Here is a 23,421-nt window from a genome sequence, read left to right as displayed (position 1 = left end):
AAGTTGCCTTCATGCAACTCGTCAAATGTCTTAAGTTTGCTTCACAACTATTCCACCTCTTCAACACTTATTAGAGTCTTCCTAGACATGCACTCTTGCCTCATGTATACCATAACATTATCATCCCAAATGTGCATGCTTGTTTGTTCTATTAATGCCTCAAGTTGTATTATCACATTGCTTAAAATGAAATATTCACATCTTAAGGCAAAGAACCTATTTTCTTATGACAACCTAAAATATGCGAGTGACTAGGGGAGGACGCCATTTTCTCAAGATGAAAAAAAAGAGTCTTACAACCCTATTCACACAACAATTTGAATTTATTTAACATAGAGAAGGATACATACCCTACCCTTTCCAAATTTGTCCTATGACTTTTAAGAAACTAACACTTGTTTTTAACTATTAAATCCACTTGCTATATACTCTCTTTTTCTTGCACCGTCCTAATATGAAAGTATACATAAATGTTTTCAGTACAACCAAGTTAAAAGCACTTTTTTCCTAAATTTAAGGTTTTGTGATCCATATTATATTAAAAGAGTCTTTTCAGTAGAAATCACATAGGAGAAAATTTTGTTGATACGTTCTGAACCAGCTAGTGTGATTTATCATCAAGATCATATGAAGATGCATATCATGGAATAGGCTTAAATAGAGGGCGATGTAGAGACCAAAACATCATAATTGAGAGATTTCAAATTATTCCTAATAAACTTTAATAATAAAATCATTACATATAAACCTGTTGTAGTGGCTACAACCACCCTCCAAAATTTTGGCTCACATGCAAATTTCAGAGCCTACCTTAGATCCTACGATCATTCATCCTTGGTCACTTGTTGGTAAGCTGATGATTTCAAGCTCCTCTCCTTAATCCTAAGAGTTGTCGTCATTCTCATCTTTATGCAGCATGTGGAATTTTCGGGCATAGGGGTAGTTGTTTGTCATGGAAAGGTAATGTTGTTTTTATTCAAGGGAAAGCATGTGTGAATGAGTGGTTGTCATCACATAGACATGTTTCACACTCACCTCACACACTCTTGTCAAGAAGTTTGTTACATCAAGAAAAGTATGTCTTATGCATTTTGGATGGTTTACATTGTGTCACTAAGTGTCCTTGTGTGATCACAGTCAAGTCCTATCATGTTTACATATGTCTCACTGATATCACACTTAGCCACTTTCCTGAGAAACCTAGCCTCATCCACCTTCCCTAAACTGTGTGCTTTGCTTCTGTAACCATCAAGCTTCTTCCCTTGCCTGCCGAAACCTCGCAATGCGTAGAAACACCAACCTCCCTTTCTTGCTAAAACCTCGCACCCTACAGAGGCCCCACCCAACACTACCCTCTAGAAATGTGCAGAGAATTCCTGTTGCACGACACTCATAAATTCCATAGAGGTGTCCTCCCAAGACCCCTGTCCTGCAACAATTCCCTTAGCCTCAAAACTGTGCAGTGTTGTCCAAGTTGTCTTGTCAGTCTTGCATGCAGAAACTATGCAGACATGCCTCCCAGAGCCTCATTTCAGTAGCAATCACTATCTGCTAAAATTGTGCAGATCTACCTCTCAGTGACTACAGGAAAAGGTGACATTCTGAAATTTCCTCCAAGGAGTTGAGGAGAAGGACGAAGGAACCAAGTAATGGGAAAGATCAGGACCACATGCAAACTCCGTCAGATGCATGATCATCTTGAGGGTAAGTATGGTAAGTAAGGAACATCTTTCGAAGTACACCTCTTAGTTGAGTTTGAAGCACTGCTTGTCATTGTCATATCACCCTATCCTCGGTAAGATGCATGTGCGCAAATGTGAAAAGTCATCTTATGTGTTTCTTCTACATGTCTTGCTTCTTTTTCACTTGTTCGACCAATTGCCATCTTCTGCATGTTGATTGCTATGTAATACTTGTGACCTCATTATGGTGATGTGGAAGGTTGTGTTTGAGTTGTGTTCGCCACGTACACATCTATCGCACTCACACATGATGTTTTATGCACTGTCGCGCAAGCATCATCGTGGTCGTTCAACGATCTATCACAAGTGTCGTGCTTGTCATTCGCATCATCGGTTAGTCACACTGAGTATATGTTGTCCTGATGGTTTGAGGTGTCTTGTCGTCGAGTCATGTTGAGTGTGTGTTTGCAAGGTCATGTATGAACAAGTTCACTTGCTCACACACACAGTCATTTTGCTGAAATTCTGACGACTAGATCACCCTCCAACAACTAGACCTTCACTGAGCTGCATTGCATAATTTTAGCCCTTAGTGATCATGTAATGATGCCCAAAACTACGCAGAGCTTGAGGCTATCTCTCAGGCAGCCTGCAATGCACAATCCTGGAATCGACCATACTGACTGTTAACCATAACACCGCAGAAGTTGCTCTCCAATCCATTTCAATCTGTGTTGCTCACAAGCACATCAACCAAGCCTCCAGCTGGTCAATCGGAGAGTTTGACCGGGCAATGACCACGGGACTCACTCCCCAAAAAAATTGTGCAAAAGTTGCAAAGAATGCCCACTACGCTGACTAAAGAAACTACATAGACATGTTGGACAGAGACCCTGTGTCCATCATTGTCTCCCTACAAAAATTGCGCAGTTTTTCCAACCAGTCACCTAGACAGTCGGTTTTCTCCTCACCCGTAAAACTGTGTAGTTTTCATGAGTAGTCTCCTAGCTGCCCAACATCTCACTCAACTCATACACTGCGATGGGATGTTCAACAGGACAACCGCCCAGCAATTGCGCAGTTTTTTCCAGCATCACTCCTGCAACCCGTTGCCAGCTCCTTGAAAAACTGCGCATTTTTTCCTAGCAAGCCTCCTACACCCCACTGCCAGCTCACCGGAGGGGTTGCACAGTTTTTGCTGCCAACCCCCTCTGCTGTCTACACTGCTTCCCTAAAAAAATTACACATATATTCCCGCCAGTCTGGCCAGATCCCGCATGTAGTCACTTCTGATCTGGATTTTCCATCTGAGTCTCCTAGTGATATCTGCTCAATTTTCACTGATAATGCTCGGAGCCCACATCCTGGCTTGAAATTTTCCTTGCATCGTTTCAGAGCTTTGTCCTCTCTCTCAGTCACCTGCATCCAAAAGTGAACAATAATTCATCATGGTAGACTAGGAGATTTCTCGATTTGATGTCGTCTTGTCATGAGAGATTGCAGATACAAGTACATGTATGAGAAATGATGCGATGATGAATGGGATGAACAAGGAGAGCATGCGAGGAGATTCGTTCATGAATGAACGAACAAGGAATGCATGCAAGGAGATTTGTTCACTAACGGATGAATAAGAAATGCATGTGAGGAGATTGTTTGACAAACGGATGAACGAGGAATGCATGCAAGGAGATTTTTTTGCGAATGGACGAACACATGAAGCATGTCAAACTACAAGTGAAGGAGGAACATGCACATGAAAACATCAAGGAAACACCAAGACTATTGAAGACTTCTCACGCCTTAACATGCGGAGATGAAGCTATTATACACCAAGAGCACATCCATCACTCAACAACACTGCAACTCGACATGGACACCACCAACAACATGAACATACCACCAATGTCGTGTCATGAGTCATCACGGCCACATCACTAATGTGGGCCATATTGTTTTAATCAATGTAATGTAACATGGAAGTCCAAGTGACCCACATGTAAAGTTGAAGTGTCATGTAAAGTTGAAGAGTCATGTAAGTCAAACAATCATGAGGGAAGTTGAATAGTCACAAGGGTCAATTTCACCTTTGGCTATAAATTCCCCTAATTTATACATGCAAAAGAATTTTGACCTTGGCTCCTCTCACATAGCCTTGAGAGTCTGTAGCCTTTTCTTTGAGGAGCAAGCAATGGCTCCAATGCCTCGCTTAGGGGGTTAGTGATGTATGGTGTACCCATGTGTCTTGGAACTTTGCTTAATTCACAAGCCTAATAATAGGACAACACATTTTCATGCATGTATTGCAATTGTTTGTAAGATTGATCTTTAAACACTTGTAATTCATGTTGCTTTGACCTGTGTTAAAACAATTGAACTATTTCGGTTATTCTAATACATATGTTTATGAAAATGTGTTGTATAAGTTGTTAACATTGTCTTGCTCATGTGGGTTGCCTCACCGGACATCATACACAACCTTTCCCATAAGCTTGTTATAAAGACCGTCGCACTCACATGGACTACTCCATTGAGTGTTGTACGTGTTATCCCTTGTTGTGTGTTTGTGACTACCACATCCATGTGGACTACTCTGTCGGAAGCTGTGCATGTCCTGTTGTGTTGTGTGTCTTTGATTGAGTTGGGACTTTTCCCTTTCGACTAGAGACTCACTTTTACCCTCTCCCTCTGTGGCGAAATAACCTTGACAAAAGTAACAGTAGCACTCACCAGGCACGCGAACCTCTCTGTTCGAAGACAAAGCAGACCACTCTCATGTGCTGACAAGAAAGAGCTAAGGCAAACCTTTAAGACAATGGAAACCACGCCATCATACCAGATGGGACTCCTACATCAAACGGTGTGAGGTCTAGTTGGGAATTCATATCGAGGAGATCCCCTGAATGTTGGCGGGTCCAACAACGTCAAAATTTCTGGCACTAGAGGAAGGGCCATATGATAAGCTGAGTCCTCACAATCTGTTTTGAATATATGCATACTTATCATGAATAACTACAAAGTTTCTCTACCGTAGTGTATGTCTTATGGAAACAAATTTGAAATCTCGGAAGAGCTCTGGAATAACTTGTCACATAAAACATATGATGGTGGAGGCCAAGTAGCCTTGGTCAGACATGTGGTTGGAATTGTAGGCTCTTGGGAAATACATGAAATATTTGAATATTACATGACCTATGCGATGTTCACATACAAGCTTCGAGGGCACCTAATGCATTGGTGTGCCACGCTGCCTGAAAAATCCATTCACTCTCTCTCTCATCTGGTCGTAGATATAGACCAGGCTTTCAATAATTTTGACCTTAGAGAACTCGATCAAGAAATTTTGAAATTACAGAAATAACCTGATGAATCCGTTGAACAATTTAACGCATGCCTTTGTAATCTTGCATACCGATTTATCAAAGATGAAACTGATTGGGAATTTCTCGAGGGAAGATTTGAGTATCTTCTTTACATATTCAAAAATCCACAATTCTTGGAATCATTTGAACCCCTCCCAACACACCTCAGTGTTAGAGCTTCCAAATATAAGATAGACGAGGTCATTGTCACAAGTGATTGTCCGTTTTCTTCTCATTAGACAACTCTAGCTCCACAGTGCGAGTTGGGAGAAGGTGGACACACATCTGTTGAACTATCACATCCTCCTACCCCACCTGCTCTTGTTATCAAGACAGATTTGGCTAACAAGAACACTGGTTTTCATGCAGATTCATTCTCTCAACCTCCATCCCCGCATTCATTGATCCTCTGAATTATATTTTCTTGTGTCCTTCCATTGCAGACTCCACATGTATGGTGAGAGAGGATCAAGTTGTTGATGGAGTTGGTGTTGTGTAGAAAACCTGCGCTATCATTCATGACAACTGTGTGAGGTAATCTAAAGAAGAATCTGTGGTGAATGATGACTCCCTTCCATCCACACCTCATCCACTCTATCTTGACATCCCTTGTCATTCTGCAACTTTTGATTCTACCTATGAAAACTCATTTCCAGATGATGTTTCTATTTCTGATCATTCAAAGGACACACCGAATGTCAGTCTGTCAATACATTACAGAGAGGACACATCTTCCTCTGAAAATCCATCCCATCCGACGTTTATCATTTCTGAAAACACAGAGGGTGAACATTCTTACTTCTCATATACCCCTCTTCATGATTCATCAAATCATTAGGATGCCGACAAACATCCCAAATTTTCTGATCGTGGTTGTCGTAATCTTTGTACTTCTTCATTTGATCATGATGTTGATTCACTTGCTATTAATATGTTTAAGCCACTGGTCTCCGATGATCTACCTACTGATGGAGTGGAAAACCCGCAGGCTATCAATGCACTTTAGCCTTGGTTGATGGTTATTCAGGGATGTCCTGAGGTTAGTTCCATTTCTGATCAAATTTTTTTTGAAACACCCAAGGCTTCTCATCACTCTCCGCTTCACATTGAAGATCAATCAAACACCCATATCTCGCTTCCTCCACTTGAATCACATGATGCCATCACTCAAGATTTGGAGGAATCTTACACAAAAAGTGTGCTTGCAAAGCATAATCTGTTAGTATTTCTCATGTTCGCTTGTATGTCACAATCCAAAGAGTGTGTATGTTTATTTTCTGCATGTAGTGTGTCATAACACCATGTTAAGTCTGCAGAATGTTTGTCTTGTGCATTCACTCTTTTATTTTCTGTGGATGTTTTAGAACTCGGAGCATGTTAGTGTTCATTGTTATATCTTTTGTGTTTGCTGATTCGCTTAACTGTGCTTCTTGCAAACCATGCCTTCATCAACATGGGCCAGCCAATGCGTCGGTCGCTGCATTGGAAATATCGCTTCATGTGAGTAGGCCCATGCATTGTTTAGCATAGGAGTAGGAGTAGTATTTGCTTCTTGCTTTGCTTTTCTTTCTGGTTTGCATGTTTGTTTGCTTGCTTACTTGGTTTTGCTTTCTTTCCTGCTTTCCTTCTTTATTTACTTACCTATTTTTCTCTCACTTTACTTCTTTTTTCTTTCTTTTCTTGCTTGTACCCGTAGGTTAGCCTTTCATGAAACTGTGTTTGGCTCTTGAGACAAGCTGAGCGAATCTAAGATGTCTTGTATGGCTATCAACATTTGGTTATTTGTTGTCCTCTCTCTTTATGAAGAACTTTTTGTCTTCATTCGATGATGCCTTGATGAAAAATACTTTCTGTTTAGAGTGAGTCTTGGTGAAAACACAACGCTTGCATTGTTAACTAGTACCACCTACTCTAATCAGTTCTTTTGCATTAACACTTGTTAGCTAAGTCAAGTAGAGTAAGGTGAGGGGGAAACGTTAAAAAGTATGTCATAGGTATACATAACATACTTCTCTAAAGGAACAACCTATTCTGCTCTCAATAAGTTGGGATTCCTCTTCCGCCTCTGAAATAAATAAGTGCCTATGCATAGATCTAGAAAAAAAAATTGAAAAATAAATAAGGTGAAAGAAGAGAAAGGCTTCCTACACAGAGAGGTGATCCAAGTAACTCCTTCGGGGTACTGACAAGGCTCGCTGGCAGCAGAGAGATGCTTTTGTTCCTGCATGACTCTGTCGGGGTATTGTCCAGGTCTGCTGGTAGTAGATCAACACTAGAGATGAAACTTGAACTTTGTCCGTCATATTACTTGTGCATAAATATACCCCTCATCCCTAATCGAAATAACTAAGTTGAATTGGCTTGGAATGTGTGTTGATCGATCAAGAGAATGGTAGGGACTACATATTTCATACAAGCTAGTGTAGAACCCATGATGATCAAATAATCGAACAATACTTCTGGAAATGTTAGACTCGCTTTTCATGGAACAAGGTCCATGTAGAGAGTTGGAGTTCTACCAGTGTGTTGCCAAGTGTTGTAGCGACTACAACCACCCTAAAACAATTTGGCTCACATGCAAATTTCAGAGCCTACCTTAGAACCTGCGCTCATTTGTCCTTGGTCATTTGTTGTTAAGATGATAATTTCAAGATCCCCTCTTTCAATAAATTTAAAATCATTTTTTTTTTTGTTTTTTAACATAACCCTGGATCAATTAGACTAATCCAAATCTAACTAATCTGTCTTATACATAATAATATATTTAATCTTAAGTAAATATAATAATAATTAATTATAATATAAAATGCATAACTAGTATCTCTATTTCAATGAATATTACAACAATTTCTTATAATTTCGTTTTCCTCTAGCAAACAACATATACATTCCTATATCAAATTCATAACAGTTCGATTATGTTTATTAGATAGATTATTCTGATTTAAATGGGCTGTTTACGGAAAGGGAAGAGTTATCGAGGCGGCAGATCCTAGATTGAATGCTGAATTTGACGAAGAGCAAATGAAATGATCACTGATTTTGGGACTTGCTGGCTCACATTCGGATCCCCAACGACGCCCTTCAATCAGAGAAAAATTGCAGGTCCACATAAATCCCAATGAAGAGTTGATGTTGCTTCCTTCGTGCAGGCCAGTGGCTATCTATGTCATTTTGCCACCCATGGCTCCACTTAATTCTCACTCTGGTATTGCTTCCTATTCAAATGGTGTTTGTCGCGTGTATACTTCAGACTCCACCCTCATGTGTCATGGAAGATAGAGGTAAAATTAATCCAGAATGAATATTACAGTGATGTGAATTTCATACGTAGAATCATCCCCGGTTTTTATAGCATCATATAGTATAAGACATAAAATTTATATGAATTATGATTCAAATTAAGGGGTTCGTGCCATTTTCTTTTTTTCGTGTGACAAGTTTGTGAATGGTCTTGTCATGGATTCCCATCTATCCACGTAGTTAGGGTTCTAAATAGAACATAAGCCAATAAGAATGCGTAGCATAGGATGTACAAATAGTAAATGGAACGACTTAAATGTCAGGTTTCTCAAGACTACTTAAATGTCAGGTTTCGTTCGAATTTGGTGTTACATATTTATTTCTTTTGGTTGGTGAAATATAGTCCAACGTCATATCGTGACAAATATTGTTTCAATATGAAAATTAACCATGGTCAATCATGGTCCAACATCACATTGTGACAAAAATTATTTCAATATGAAATCATCATGGTCAACCATGGTCCAATGTCGCATTGTGACAAAGATTGTCTCAATATGAAAATCAATCATGGTTGACCATATTTGTTTTAGGGTTTATATTATTTATCTTAGGGTCTATATTCTTAGGGTTTACAATATTAATCTCTTGGGTTTAATATTCTTCCCTTAAGTTTTTAGTATTAATCCCTTGGGTTTATTAGTGCCTTGGGTTTATAATATCAATCCCTTCTATTTATTAATCCAAGGGTTGATATTGTAAAGGTATAATATTATTGATAGATTTTATAATATTAATCTTAAAAATATTAATATAAATTCCTTGTGTTTATAATCCTTTGGGTTTATGTTATAAATTCCTTAGGTTTATTAATCCCTTGGGTTTAGTATTGTTCCTTTGAGCTTTTAGTCTCAAACCCTTGGCTTTATTGGTGTTGTGTTTTTTAATCTAAGGGTTCATATACCTAGGGTATAATATTAATGATATGATTTACAATATTAATCCTAGGTTTAGTATAAATCCATTGGTTTAATAATATAAATCGCTTGGGTTTATAATATAATAATCATTTACATTTATAATATTAATCCCTTGAGCTTATAATATTAATCCCATTGGGATTATAAACCCAAGAGAATAATATTAAACCCAATGGAATAATATTAAACCCTAGGAATATGAATTCTTAAATTAGTTAACCCAAGGGATTGATATTGTAAGCCCAAGGGAATAATATTAAAACCTGGGAATATTTATGCATGGGTTTGTAACATTAGTATTCTCTTAATTTTTTTATATCAATTTCAAAGATTTTTTCATATTAATGGGCTCGGGTTTATTGATTTCTTAGATTTGTAATATTAATAATCTCTTGCATTTTTAATATTAATTCGTTTGGCTTATTATTATTTTTTTGGATTTTCAATATTTATTTTTTGGGTCTATAATATTAATAATCTTTTGGGTTTATGATTCCTTGACTTTTTAATTTTTGAGTTTTTGATATTAATCTTAAATTTGATATATTAATATATTAATTTAACATATATTAAATTGACGCATAAATATATCAACCACATTTATTAATATAATTGTGCTAATTTAATTACTTAAAAAAAATTAAAATTATAAATTTGTATTATATAATACATAAATTTAAATATTATTTAAAATATTAAATATATTTTATATACTCCAAAATATATTTTAAATGATCCAAAATAACATTTTTAAATGATCCAAAATAACATTATCTCTTGAAATAGTATCACAGAATTCAAAGCCAAAATAACCTAAAATGACATCACTAGATTCGGAGCCAAAATTTCTATGAATCAGAATGCAACGCATTCAATTTAGTATTTCACCCAATCATCTGTCCAAGGCATCACTATAGATTCTGTTGCAGAATTTTCTCTGTGGGGTCTGTTCTAGAGGAAGGTGCTTGCTACCTCAGAAGTTTCGTAACAGTGAACCTCGACGAGTATGTAATGTATGCTGGGTGAGGTTGGAATTAGTACAAGACCCGTTGGACTGTTTCTCTCGGTCGAATTCCGTGTTTTATTTCGATTTTATTTTTGATGATGGAGAATGAGAAAGGCCTCGAAGTTGCCCGACGTCGCTTGCAGAGAGTCAGTGGCCATCTCTGTACTGTTCACTCTGATTTCGGTGGCGGGCTTGACACACAGTGCACTGCACTGCAGGAAAATATTGTGTTGGGCAAGGGTACAATGTTTTTCTTCCTGAGAAATTACAAACGTGAAAATTTTGATTAAAAAGGTGAGTTGTTCTTCTCTGTGCTGGCGGAGGAATGCAGAGAATTAACTTTCTGTGTAGAATGTCATTTGAAAGACAATCCAAAATCTACAGTAAAAGATAGAATGCAGAGAATTAATTTCATCTGTAGAATGTTATTTGAAAGAAAATAAAAAATCAAATAAAGGATGCTTTAAATCACAGTTACCAAATTCCCAAGGCAAACATTTTGAAAAAAATACACCGAACAATTCGCTGAAATTCGAAACTATTTGCAGTACACTAAGTTGATCCAACGGTTTGTACTTTTCTAAACACGCACTTGAATATAATGATGAGGGTAATATTGTTTAAACCAAAAATGGACAGGGTGATCGCTCGGAAGAGGATAGCAGGGATCACTTGAATATAATGCTGAGGGTAATATTGTTTAAACCAAAAATGGATAGGGTGATAGCTTGCAAGAAGATAGCACGGATCACATGGAGCAGAAAGAAATGAATGGGAAGGTAACTTTATGTATGAAGAGTTGAAAATTTTGTGAAAGAAATATTAATTTTTTTATTTAGAAAATTAATTTTTTTTAAATGTCTGGAAATTTGAGGAAACCGTGAAAGAAAGAATTTAAGCACTAATATTAAAAATGTCAAAATTCTATTTATAAAGATTTATATAAATAACTAATTGTGTATTTACTATTTCTATTGTATAGATAAATAAGTTTTGAAGATATAAATTTAGATAGATAGGTTTTGGATACCCATGTTTAAAGTATGTATTTATTAGAAAATGATTTTATGTAATTTTTCGAAATTATAATTTACATTAGATTTAAGTTTTAAAATGAAGATAGATTTTAAAAGGAAGTGGGGTTGTTTTGAAATAAAAGGAGATTTTGGAGGGAAGTAAGGTGTTTTCTTGAACTGTGTAATTTTTTATAATAATTAAAATATTCAAAAATCAAAATAAAGAAAAGAATGATTATATTGTATTACTAATGTCCTATCAAGTTGGTTTGTGATATCCTCTTACATGGGTTTGAATCTCATTAATAAATGAATTAATTTCAATTTTTTTAACAATTGGACCAATTAGCTCATAAAAATCTACAAGAAAGAGGAATAGTTTCTTTGTAAAACAATTTCATTGTATTTGAGGACTCGTTTTTAGGAGATCAACCAGTCAATAGTCCTATTGAATTCCCTCCATATGATTCATATATAAACTATAAATAAATAGTCCAATTCAATTTCCTCCTAATGATTTTTCTATTAAATTTCTTCTTTATGAATATTCTTTTATAGATTGTAATACTAGTGAACCACTAGTGATCCAGTTTCTTTTGTGTACTTGTTCAAATGTATTTAGAGTTCTAATCTAGTCTATAAAATTGATACAAATAGGAGGTGTGATGTGTGAGAAATAGATAAAAAGAAGAAGATTTTTTTTCTTTTTTCTTTTTTCATTTTTTCCTTCATTCTCATATGAAAAAATAGTTTAATTTATCTTTTCAATATTGAAAATTCAAAATGGATTCTTTTTTTTAGTGTGAGAAGAGTTATTAGACCAATCCAACCATCCAATAATAAATAAAGTCATGTGATTAAGCCTTAACTGGAATTTAGATATATAGTCATGTGGTTAAGCCTTAACTGGAATTTAGATATATGAAGAATGAGGAAATGAGTGTTTAAATATAAGTCCCAACTCCAACTCACAAGAAACTTAGTGATTAGTACTCATACCCAAAAGAAAAAAAAATAAAAAAATGAGCATTTATGTAACAAAGCATTCCTGAAAATTTTGAAAAAACGACACCGAATTATTCGATGAAATTCGAAACAATTCAGTACAATAAGTTGATCCAATGGTTTGTAGTTTTCCAAACACGCCCTTGAATATAGGGTAATATTGTCTATACAAAAAATAGATAGGGTGATCGCTTGCAAGAAGATATAGGAATCACATGGGGTAGAAGGAAATGAATGGGAGGGTAGCTATAGATTTTATTTTTTTTTTTGTCTTTTTCTTTAAATACATGGAAAATTGAAAAATTTGTGAAAGAAATATAAATTTTTCATTTGGAAAATTATTTTTTTAATTTATTTTTCTTTAAATGTATGGAAAATTGAGAGAATGGAGAAAAAAAAGTGGGTAAATAAAATTTGTTATGAAAATTTGATTATATAAATATATTTCTATTTATGGGGATTTACATAAATAACTAATTTTTCAAATATGTATTTATTATTTTTATTGTATAGATAAATAAGCTTTGAACCTATAAATTTAAATAAATAAGTTTTGAATACTCATATTTAAAATATGTATTTATTAAAAAAAGATTTTTTTGTAATTTTTTGAAATTATAGGTTACATTAGATTTAAGTTTTAAAATGAAGATATATTTTAAAAGGAAGTGAAGTTTTTTTGAAATAAAAAGAGATTTTGGAAGTTTTAAAATGAAGATAAATTTTAAAGGGAAGTGAGGTTGTTTTCAAATAAAAGGAGATTTTGGAGGGAAGTAAGGTATATTTTTTTTAACTGTGTAATTTTTTATATTATTTATAATTATTAAAATATTCAAAAATCAAAATATAAAATGAATATAATGTATTACTGATGTATTATTAAGTTGGTTTGTGATGTCCTCTGTTAGATGGGTTTGAATCTCATTAATAAATGAATCAATTACAATTTTTTGAACAATTGGACCAATTAGCTCATTAGAATCTCTATAAGAAAGATGAATAGTTTCTTTGTAAAACAATTTCATTGTATTTGAAGACTAGTTTTCAGGAGATGAACGAGTAAATAGTCCTATTGAATTCCCTCCATATGATTCCATAATAAATTAAAATAAATAGTCCAATTTTATTTCCTCCTTATGATTTTTATATAGACTGTAAGTAAATAGTTCTATAAAATTTCTTCTATATGAATATTAGATTGTAATACTAGTGAACCAATTTTTAACCAATGTTGCTTATGTGTACTTGTTCAAGTGTACTTAGAGTTCTAATCTAGTATATAAAATTGATACAATACGAGATGTGATGTGTAAGAAATAGATAAAATAAGATGATTTTTTTTTGCTTTCATTTTCATATGAAAAAAATAATTTAATTTATCTTCTCAATATTGAAAATTCAAAATGAATTCTTCTTTTTAGTGTGAGAAGAGTTATTAGGCTAATCCAACCATCCAATGGTGAATGAAGTCATATGGTGTCATATGGTTAAGCCTTGGCTCGAGTTTAGATGTATGAGGAATGAGGAATGAGGAAATAAGTGTTTTAAGTATAAGTCCCAACCCCAACTCACATGGAGCTTAGTGATTAGTACTCATACCCAAAAGTGAAAAAAAGAAATTTGAGCCTCCTATAATTCATTTATGGAACGAAATATTCATGAAAATTTTGAAACAACGACATCGAACAATTCGATGAAATTCGAAACAATTCACAGTGCATTAAGTTGATCCAACTGTTTGTAGTTTTCCAAACACGCCCTTGAATATAATGCTAAGGATAATATTGTCTAAACAAAAAATGGATAGGGTGATCGCTTGCAAAAAGATAGCAGGAATCCTGAAAACGAAATTTGAGAATCCTATGAGTCATTTATGTAACAAAGCATTCACGAAAATTTTGAAAAAAGCGAACAATTCGATGAAATTCGAAGAAATTCGCAGTGCAATAAGTTGATCCAACAGTGTGTAGTTTTCCAAACACGCCCTTGAATATAATGCTGAGGGTAATATTATCTAAACAAATAATGGATCAATATTGTCTAAACAAAAAATGCATAAGGTGATTGCTTGCAAGAAGATAACAGGAATCACATGGGGCAGAAGGAAATGAATGGGAAGGTAGCTATAAATTTGGTTTTGTTTTGGAATTTTTTTTTAAATGCATGGAAAACTGAAAAAATCCTAAAAAAAAATTAAACACTAACATTAAAAATAGGTAAACAAAATTAGTTAAAAAAAATTGATTATGTAAATATATTTCTATTTATAGATATTCACATAAATAATTAATTTTTCAAATATGTATTTATTATTTCTATTGTATAGATAGATAAGTTTTTAACCTATAAATTTAGATAAATAAAATTTGAATACTCATATTTAAAATATGTTTTTATTAAAAAAATATTTTATGTAATTTTTTGAATTTTTTATTTTTTTTGCTCAAGCAAGAAACGGACCTTCTATTCAAATTAAACAACGAGGATACATAGTATACAGGATGTCAACGGTTTGACATACCCCCTTAGTTTGAGAACTAAGCAACATGCTCAAGAACACGGCTAAGGGCCCACAAAACATTAAAACCAACAAAGCCAAAGGGCAGCCTCAAAAGTGAATATGAGTCAACCCGATGGTGGGAAACATGCACGACATAATGGAGCCGCTGATCTGCATCTGCAAAATCCAACGGCTGAGAGGGATATCGGGCAAGATAAAAGCACTAGGATTACCCATCCGATGAGGGTAGTAATCAAAACAGCTTGGAGACACGTGTAACACGGTCAGTGGAATCGGAGGCATATCCGAAAATCCGCTTATGGTATAGCCAACGCTCGATACCCAGGGACATTGTAGAAAAAACGTTACAATCCCACTAGCAAAACTGTCACGGTCTTCCTAGCACCACGTGTAACTCCTTTTGTGGCATCAGAGACATTTAGGTAAAACCACTTCGAGAAAACTTGGCTCTTCGATAACCCTGGTAACTGCTGCCAAACCACCTGATTCTGAAGAGAAGCTTCGAACCACTTTTTGGTTTGATGTTTTTTCTCCTTTGCCCACTAGTCCCCTGCAAGATCCTAAACCTGGGCTACCAGTTAGAAGTACCCTTGACATCCAACCACTTAGAGATCTGTCGGATGTTTCCCCTTGGAGTGATGATAAAGATCCCTGTCTTCGCGCGCCAGAGTGCTGCAGTCCTTTCTCAGTTGTCCATTCTGAGCAAACTCCCATAAACAACACTTGTTTTCTCTTGCGCAAATCACCCCTTCATTGGCTAGCCTATCAGCCACTCTATTGGCATCTCTGTGCACGTGAACAAAGCTCAAAGTTCTAAGAGTTCTAAGATGAGATTGAACTCGATGAAAATCTTGCGAGAGTCGCTAGTGGTTTGAAACTTTGTCTGGACCTGCTGTGCCAGTGCTTATCCTTTTGACTGAGTTAATCGTTAATTCTGAGTCAACCTCTATGATAGTATTATGTAAATTGTAGTCTCTTAGGATTTCTAGGCCTTGCTCCATGGCCATGAGTTCAACCATATTGTTGGTAGCCCTCCCCAAATGACTATGAAAAATGATTTTGATATTTCCCTTTGCATCTCTAATGACTCCCCCGAAATCCGCGTCCCCTGGGTTCCCTTTTGAGGCTCCATCTATGTTGAGTTTTAGGAAGCCTTGGGGAGGGGGTTGCCAGAAAGCCTTGCCATCTGATCTATGCCTTGCTTTCTTATGGGTGTCAGAAGGGCTGTTATACTTAAGTCCCAACATTTCAAGGATGTGAGTGTCCCTTTGACTCGACGATTTCTCTGGAGGATGCTTCAGAAAGACATTAACTGTTTCTTTGAGCTGTTTTAGGATCTGAGCCATGATGCCTTGAGCTGAACCAGATTTATCCTTGAAGATCCTGTTGTTGCGTTCTTTCCACACATCCCATATCAAAAAACCTGGAATCAGTGTCCAGGCTACATTGACTATCTCACAGTCCGAAAAGTCTTTTCTCCAATTCTTTAGAGTAGCAGTAATATCATCATCCTTCCTGACTGTCTGGTTGAAGATGGAGGCTACCCAGTTCCATATAGAGGAGGTGAACACACAAAGGTTAAGAATGTGATCCATGGTCTCCTCCTGCAGGCCACATAAATGGCATTTTGAAGGACCTGCAAAACCTCTTTTCCTAAGATTTTCCCAGGTCAGAATCTTTTTATGTTGAACTAGCCATATGAACATTTTGATCTTCATCTAGTGAGGGTTGCTCCAAAGGTTTCGCCACGTCTTGTCAGGATTTGGATGATCAAATCCGGTGATTATTCTTTTGTCTTCTTTGAGGTCGAAGTTGCTCTCATTGTTTCTACCCCACCTTAGCAGGTCATTCGAGTTACAAGTTAAAATTTGCCTTTTTTCCAGGATCTCTTCTAGGACTTTAGCCTGGGCCTTCAAAGGGGTCACTGCACTGTATTTTGGTACCCTCCACATTCTCCATTTCCTTTCCTCTCTTGACTGATCTCAGAAGTCACATACCCTTTTTAGACGTTTATTGAGGGTGTCATCTCTGATGATATCTAGGCCTTCCCTGCTGAGATTTGTTCCTGCTGCCAGTTGTCCTCCCAGAACTAGGCAAGATTCCATTTCTTATCTCCTAGAAACTATGATTTTGAACTAAGGCTCTGTTTTCCCAAGCCTTGTTCTAAATATGAGAACCCCTAATGTGTCCTGACATTTGAATGTGGTCCTCTTCCTACCAATCCATTGCATACTTTTGTTTCCACAGCTTGGTCCATAGGTTGTTGGTTTCCTTTAGCCATCTCCACCAAAGTTTTGCTCCCAAGACATTGCTCAGGGTGTCTGGGTCATGTAGACCTGAACCACCATGGGTTTTGGGTTTGAAAAGCTTCTCCCACTCTACCAGGGCCCATTTCTTTTTATCTTCTCCTTTACCCCAAAGAAAGTTTCTTTGAATATTCCTAATTTGCTGTAAAACTCCTTTTGGGGAAGGAAGGGCTGAAAACATATAAACTGGAATGGTTTGAAGAATAGCCTTTGTTAGAATTAATCTTCCTACTAAATTCAAAGATCTAATAGTCCAGTTATTGACTTTTTCCTTCAGTTTATTCGTAATTGACTCCCATACTTCCTTCTTCAAAGGTTTGTCAGTGAGAGGCATTCCCAGATATTTAGATGGAAGATTCTCTCTTTGAAATCCCAGAATTCTGGAGAGATGTCTTTGGATGGAAATATCCGTATTGAAAAAAAAAAACTTTTGATTTTTTGAGGCTTACCTCTGTGCCGGCGGCCATGGAAAAGTCATGTAGGATTTGTTTGAAGGCTTTGGCTTCCTTGACTGTGGGTGTGCCTTGTAGCATAGTATCATCCACAAATTGTTGATGAGTCAAAGTGTCCCCATTCTGAGTGAGTTTTAGCCCCTTAATTCTTCCTTCTTCCTTGGCTGAGTTTATCATTCTGCCCAATCCTTCCATCATGAGAATGAAGAGGAATGGGGAAAGAGGATCACCCTGCCTGAGGCCCCTTGAAGGCCTGAAGGTTCTTGATGGAGAGCCATTGAGAAGGATAGAGCAACTTGCCATGGTAACTAGGGCCATAACCCACTTTATCTAGTTGTAGTCAAAGCCATAAGCTTTAAGAATTTCCTTTATGTAAGGCCAGCTTAGCTTGTCATAAGCTTTTGCTATGTCTAGCTGTATTATCATCCCTGCTTGCTTTTTGGTCTTGAGGGAGTGCACCACTTTGTGAGCTTGGATGATATTGTTGAGAATTTGTCTGCCTTCCACATATCCGGTTTGCTCCTCTGACACAAGCGATGGAAGTAGAGGTTTGAGTCTGTTAGCAATAACTTTGGAAATGATTTTATACACCACATTGCATAAAGCTATGGGTCTAAATCTTTTAGGTGTCATGGATTTTTCCTGTTTAGGGATTAATGCTATGAAAGATTCATTAATCACTCTAAGAACTGTTTTGGATTTTCTCGAGTCCTCCACCACATCTAGAATGTCAAATTTGACAATTTCCTAGCATTTTTTGAAGAAGTCTACATTGAATCCATCCGGGCCTGGAGCTTTCCCATTGTGCATCTCTTTGATGACTTCATTGATCTCTTGTTCTGTTACTGGCCTATTGAGATTATGGTTGTCTTCCCTTGTCACCAATTTTGGAATGTTCTTTGTGAAGCTTTTGATGAATTGAGATCTATCTACAATGTTTTCCTCAGCTATGCTTTGGAAATGTTGCACCAGAACCGATTCCATTTCCTTGTGAGTATTTAACTCTTTCCCTTGCGGATCTAAGAGTTTAGTGATCTTGTTATGAGCCCTGTGTTTCATGGTGGATTTGTGAAAGAATCTAGTGTTTCTCTCCCCTTCCTTTATCCATTTTATTCTAGATTTCTGTCTCCAGAAGATTTCTTCCTGCTGGCATCTGTAGTCCCATTCTTGTTGCAGAAAGTCTACCTGTCCTTTCCTTTCCTCTGTGAATCCTTCCTTGATGAGAATTTGATTAACTTCTTGTAATTTTCTTTCTACCTCTCTTTTGGCTTCAAAAATGTTGCCAAACTCATTTCTGTTCCATTCTTTGAGCCTTTGTTTGATATGTTTGAGTCTCTGATGTAGGAGGAACATTTTTGTGCCCTAGGTGGGCATGTCTTCCACCCACCAATTTCTAATATTAGAAATGAAGTTGGGGTGAGTGAGCCATGCATTTTCGAACTTGAAAGGTTTGTTCCTTGGGGTTCCAATAAAAGAAACTTCCAACTGGATCGACGAGTGGTCTGAGCCTCCAAAAGGAAGGATCCATGAAGTCATAGAGTGACCGGAAAGAAGGAGATCCTCTGAGATTATGAATCTGTCTAATATCGAGGCAACTTGGGCAGTTCCCCCTCTCCTATTGTTCCAAGTGAAGGTGCCATTTGTTGTTTCCATACTCACCAGTCTCATGTTGTCTATGAAGTTCTGGAATGCAAGTGAGTCGCGTCCTAACATTCTTCTTCCCCCTTTTTTCTCAGAGAGGGATTTGATCATATTGAAGTCCCCTCCCATAATCTAGGGGATAATAGAGTGTCTCTCTCTTAGCTCCTCCAAAGAGGTAAGGAGCTTTAGTTTTTCTTCTAGCATTTTAGGACCATATACGTTTGTGATCAAGTAGCACTCTTTGTCTCCCAAAGGTTGTATTACCATTGAAAGGTGATTTCTAGTAGCTTCTGCGTCTATGATCTCAAATTTTTGCGGATTCCATAGGGTAAGAATTCCCCTCGCTGTGTTGATTGCTTTGACTTCAAGGAACTCAGAATTGTAGTCATTTTCTGTGTAATTCTCTGATCTTGTCTATTGAGCATTTTGTTTCTTGAATAAACACCATGTCTGGTTTTTCTTCTTTTATTCTGTTACTGAGATTTCTTTGTTTTCTCTTGCTACCTAGCCCCCTAATGTTCCAGGATGTGAGCTTCATAATGATATGTTTTTGAAAGAGTAGCTGATAAGATCTTTCATCTTACCTGAACTAATCATGAGTTTCCCACATTCTGACAAGAGTTCATTCTATCTCCTTCTTCCACTTTTCTTGCCTGTATTTTTGGTGGAGTATCCAGATGTAATCTCCATTTGTTTGACCACTTTATTCTCCTGGCTGTCATGGTTCCTTTTGACTCTTGCAGCCTTTGTTTGGGACCTTCGAAGGAATAGCTGTTGCACTGTGTCAAACTCCTCTTGTGGTAGAGAGTCTATCCCTTTGTTGGTTCCTTGTTCTAGAAAGTGTTCTAGTTCCAGGTTCTCCCTATCCAGAATCTCCTGTAGGTCTTGGTCCTCTGTTCCTCCTTCACTTGGGGTCATCTCCTGGTCCCTTCCAAGTCCTATGGTGCTAAGTAGATTCTCCTTTAGTTCATTATCTAGTCGTGTGATGTCCATGCTGTCCTCTTTTTCTTTTTCTGATGGAGTTTCCTCCAGATCCTTACTCTGTCCATTTTCTTCCCCCTCTTCTTCTAAAATCTCAAAACTATTGTGACTTGGTATCTTGTTCTCACTAGGTTTCTTTTGGTGCTTTTTTCCCCCTCCTTTCCCCCTGCCTGCCACTTTGGTGTATCCTTCAGGATCTCTTCGGATGCTGCCTTTCAGTTTGTCCTCTCTTTTGTTGAGTGGGAATTCTCTAAAGAGGTACCCATGTTCATGAAATTTGCAGCATCTGAAAGAGATGTGTTCATAGTCAATTTCCTGAACCCATTCCTCATCATACACTTCCAGGATGACTTTCTCTGGGAGTTCCCCCAATAAGTCCATTTCTACATAGATGCGGGCAAAGGAGGCATATTTGCCTCACAGAGTCGCCTCTGATATCTTTATAAAATGTCCTAATTTATTACCTATAGCTTTTAAGGATTCTGGAAGCTAGTAATCTAAAGGTAAGGAATATAATCTAATCCATACCGGGACCAATGTGAACATTTCTCGCTCTGGCACAAAGTTCATCGTCCAAGGTCGCATGTAGAGACCTATGACAACACAGAAGTATGGTCTACCTTTGAAGATTATGTCTTTGTCCTCCAAGTTCGTGAATACCACTATAAAAAAACCCTTAGACCCAAGATGTATGTTTAGTTCTCATTTTGGTTTCTAGGTGTTTTTTATCCATGTGTATAGTTCTTTCTCTGTGGGCCAAATACCCATAAACTTGCATATGACCGCATAGGTTGCCATGTGATCTCTGTGCTCCTGCAAAGTCGGATCATTCAAGACCACCCGTGGTTTAATATTGGACTTGGGTTTGCAAGGTCCCGTTTTAGCTCTACCCTCCATCCTCTGACCACTATCACCTGCTTTCATATCCTTCCGAACCTCCTCGTGGGTCCCTTCCTTATCATGGGGTTTTTTGCCTTCCGTCTTTTGGGTTCCAGTAGTTTTTGTCTCATTCTCCGAAGGAATTTAGAGCTTGTTCCTACTCGTCCCTTTTCCTCTGTTTGAAACTACATTACTATAGGAGGGAGTGGAGCTCCCTCCTCCTTGCCCCTCCATAGTTACCAGCTTGCTTCTGTCACCCCTGTTTCAAACCCTAGTTTTTTCCTCCCCTAGATCACTAGTAGTTCCAATAATTTTTTGAAATTATAACTTACATTAGATTTAAGTTTTAAAATGAAGATAGAATTTAAAGGGGAGTGAGGTTTTTTTTGAAATAAAAAGAGATTTTGGAAGTTTTAAAATGAAGATAGATTTTAAAGGGAAGTGAGGTTGTTTTGAAATAAAAAGAGATTTTGGAGGGAAGTAAGGTGTTTTTTTTTTTTTTTAACTGTCTAATTTTTTATATTATTTATAATTATTAAAATATTAAAAAATTAAAATATACAATGAATATAATGCATCACTATGTACTATCAAGTTGATTTGTGATGTCTTCCATTAGATGGGTTTGAATCTCATTAATAAATGAATCAATTTCAATTTTTTGAACAATTGGACCAATTAGCTTAGAAGAATCTATATGAAAGAGGAATAGTTTCTTTGTAAAACATTTTCATTGTATTTGAGGACTAGTTTTCATGAGATGAACTAGTAAATAGTCCTATTGAATTCCCTCCATATAATTCCATAATAAATTATAAATAAATAGTCCAATTCAATTTCCTCCTTATGATTTTTATATAGAATGTAAGTAAATAGTTCTATTAAATTTCTTTTATATGAATATTCTTGTTTAGATTGTAATACTTGTGAGCCAATTTTTAACCAATGTTGGTTATGTGTAATTGTTAAAGTGTATTTAGAGTTCTAATCTATTCCACAAATTTGGTACAATACTAGGTGTGATGTGCTAGAAATAGATAAAAAGAAGATGATTTTTTCTTTTTTCTTTTTTCCTTTTTCTCTTTTTCCTTCATTTTCATTTGAAAAAATAGTTTAATTTATCTTTTCAATATTGAAAATTCAAAATGAATTCTTCTCTTTAGTGTGAGAAAAGTTATTAGGCCAATCCAACCATCCAATGGTGAATGAAGTCATGTGGTTAATCCTTAGCTCGAGTTTGGATGTCTAAGGAATGAGGAAGTGAGTGTTTAAGTATAGGTCTCAACCCGAACTCACAAGGAGCTTAGTGATTAGTACTCATACCCAAAGGTGAAAAAAGGGAAATTTGAGCATCTTATGATTCATTTATGTAACAAATCATTCATGATTATAAAGGCTCATAGTAGATACAAAACAAGTCAATTAAGCACACAGTGAGAGTCAATTAAGCCTGAGTCAATTAAACCTATGGTCTTGGTGTTTAGATTTCATTCATGTTGAATAAGTAGTATTGAATTTAAACATTCATTTTCATTCACAAAAATTAATGTTATTTATGTGTGTTCATATGCATATGGTGTTTTGCATCATAGCACCAATAATTAGGCCTATAATTCTTAATGGAAAATGCTATTGTAAGTTATATTTATTTTATAGAGAATTACATGTTGGATGTTGTAAAAAATTGTTGTTTTACTATCTATTCAACATTGCACTAATATCCATAAAATAATACTATATTTTGATTGTCTTTAAAAAATTCATTACAATTTTTTGAACAATTGGACTAATTAGCTAATAAGAATCTATAAGAAAGAGGTTTCTTTGTAAAACAATTTCATTGTATTTAAGTAGTGATTTTCAGGAGATGAAAGAGTAAATAGTCCTATTGAATTCCCTCCATATGATTCCTATATAAACTATAAATAAATAGTCCAACTCAATTTCCTCCATATGATTTTTATACAAAAGTAAATAGTTCTATTGAATTTGTTCTATATGAATATTTCTATATAGATTTTAGTACTAGTGAACCAATTAAATCTTCCTATTGAATTCCCTCCATATGGTTCCTATATAAACTATAAATAAATAGTCCAATTCAATTTCCTCCATATGATTTTTATATAGAAGTAAATAGTTCTATTAAATTTCTTCTATATGAATATCCCTATATAGATTTTAATACTAGTGAACCAATTTTTAACTAATGTTGCCTATGTGTACTTGGAGTTGTAATCTAGTCTATAAAATTGATAGAATAAGAGGTGTGATGTGTGAGAAAGAAGTAAATATTTCTATTAGATTTCTTCTATATGAATATCCCTATATATATTTTAATACTAGT

Source organism: Pinus tabuliformis, chromosome X (genome assembly GCF_031772625.1).
Source record: "Pinus tabuliformis cultivar Carrire ecotype Pingquan chromosome X, CPIR1, whole genome shotgun sequence".
NCBI classification, from domain to species: Eukaryota; Viridiplantae; Streptophyta; class Pinopsida; order Pinales; family Pinaceae; genus Pinus; species Pinus tabuliformis.
Note: the sequence above shows the minus strand (reverse complement) of the source record.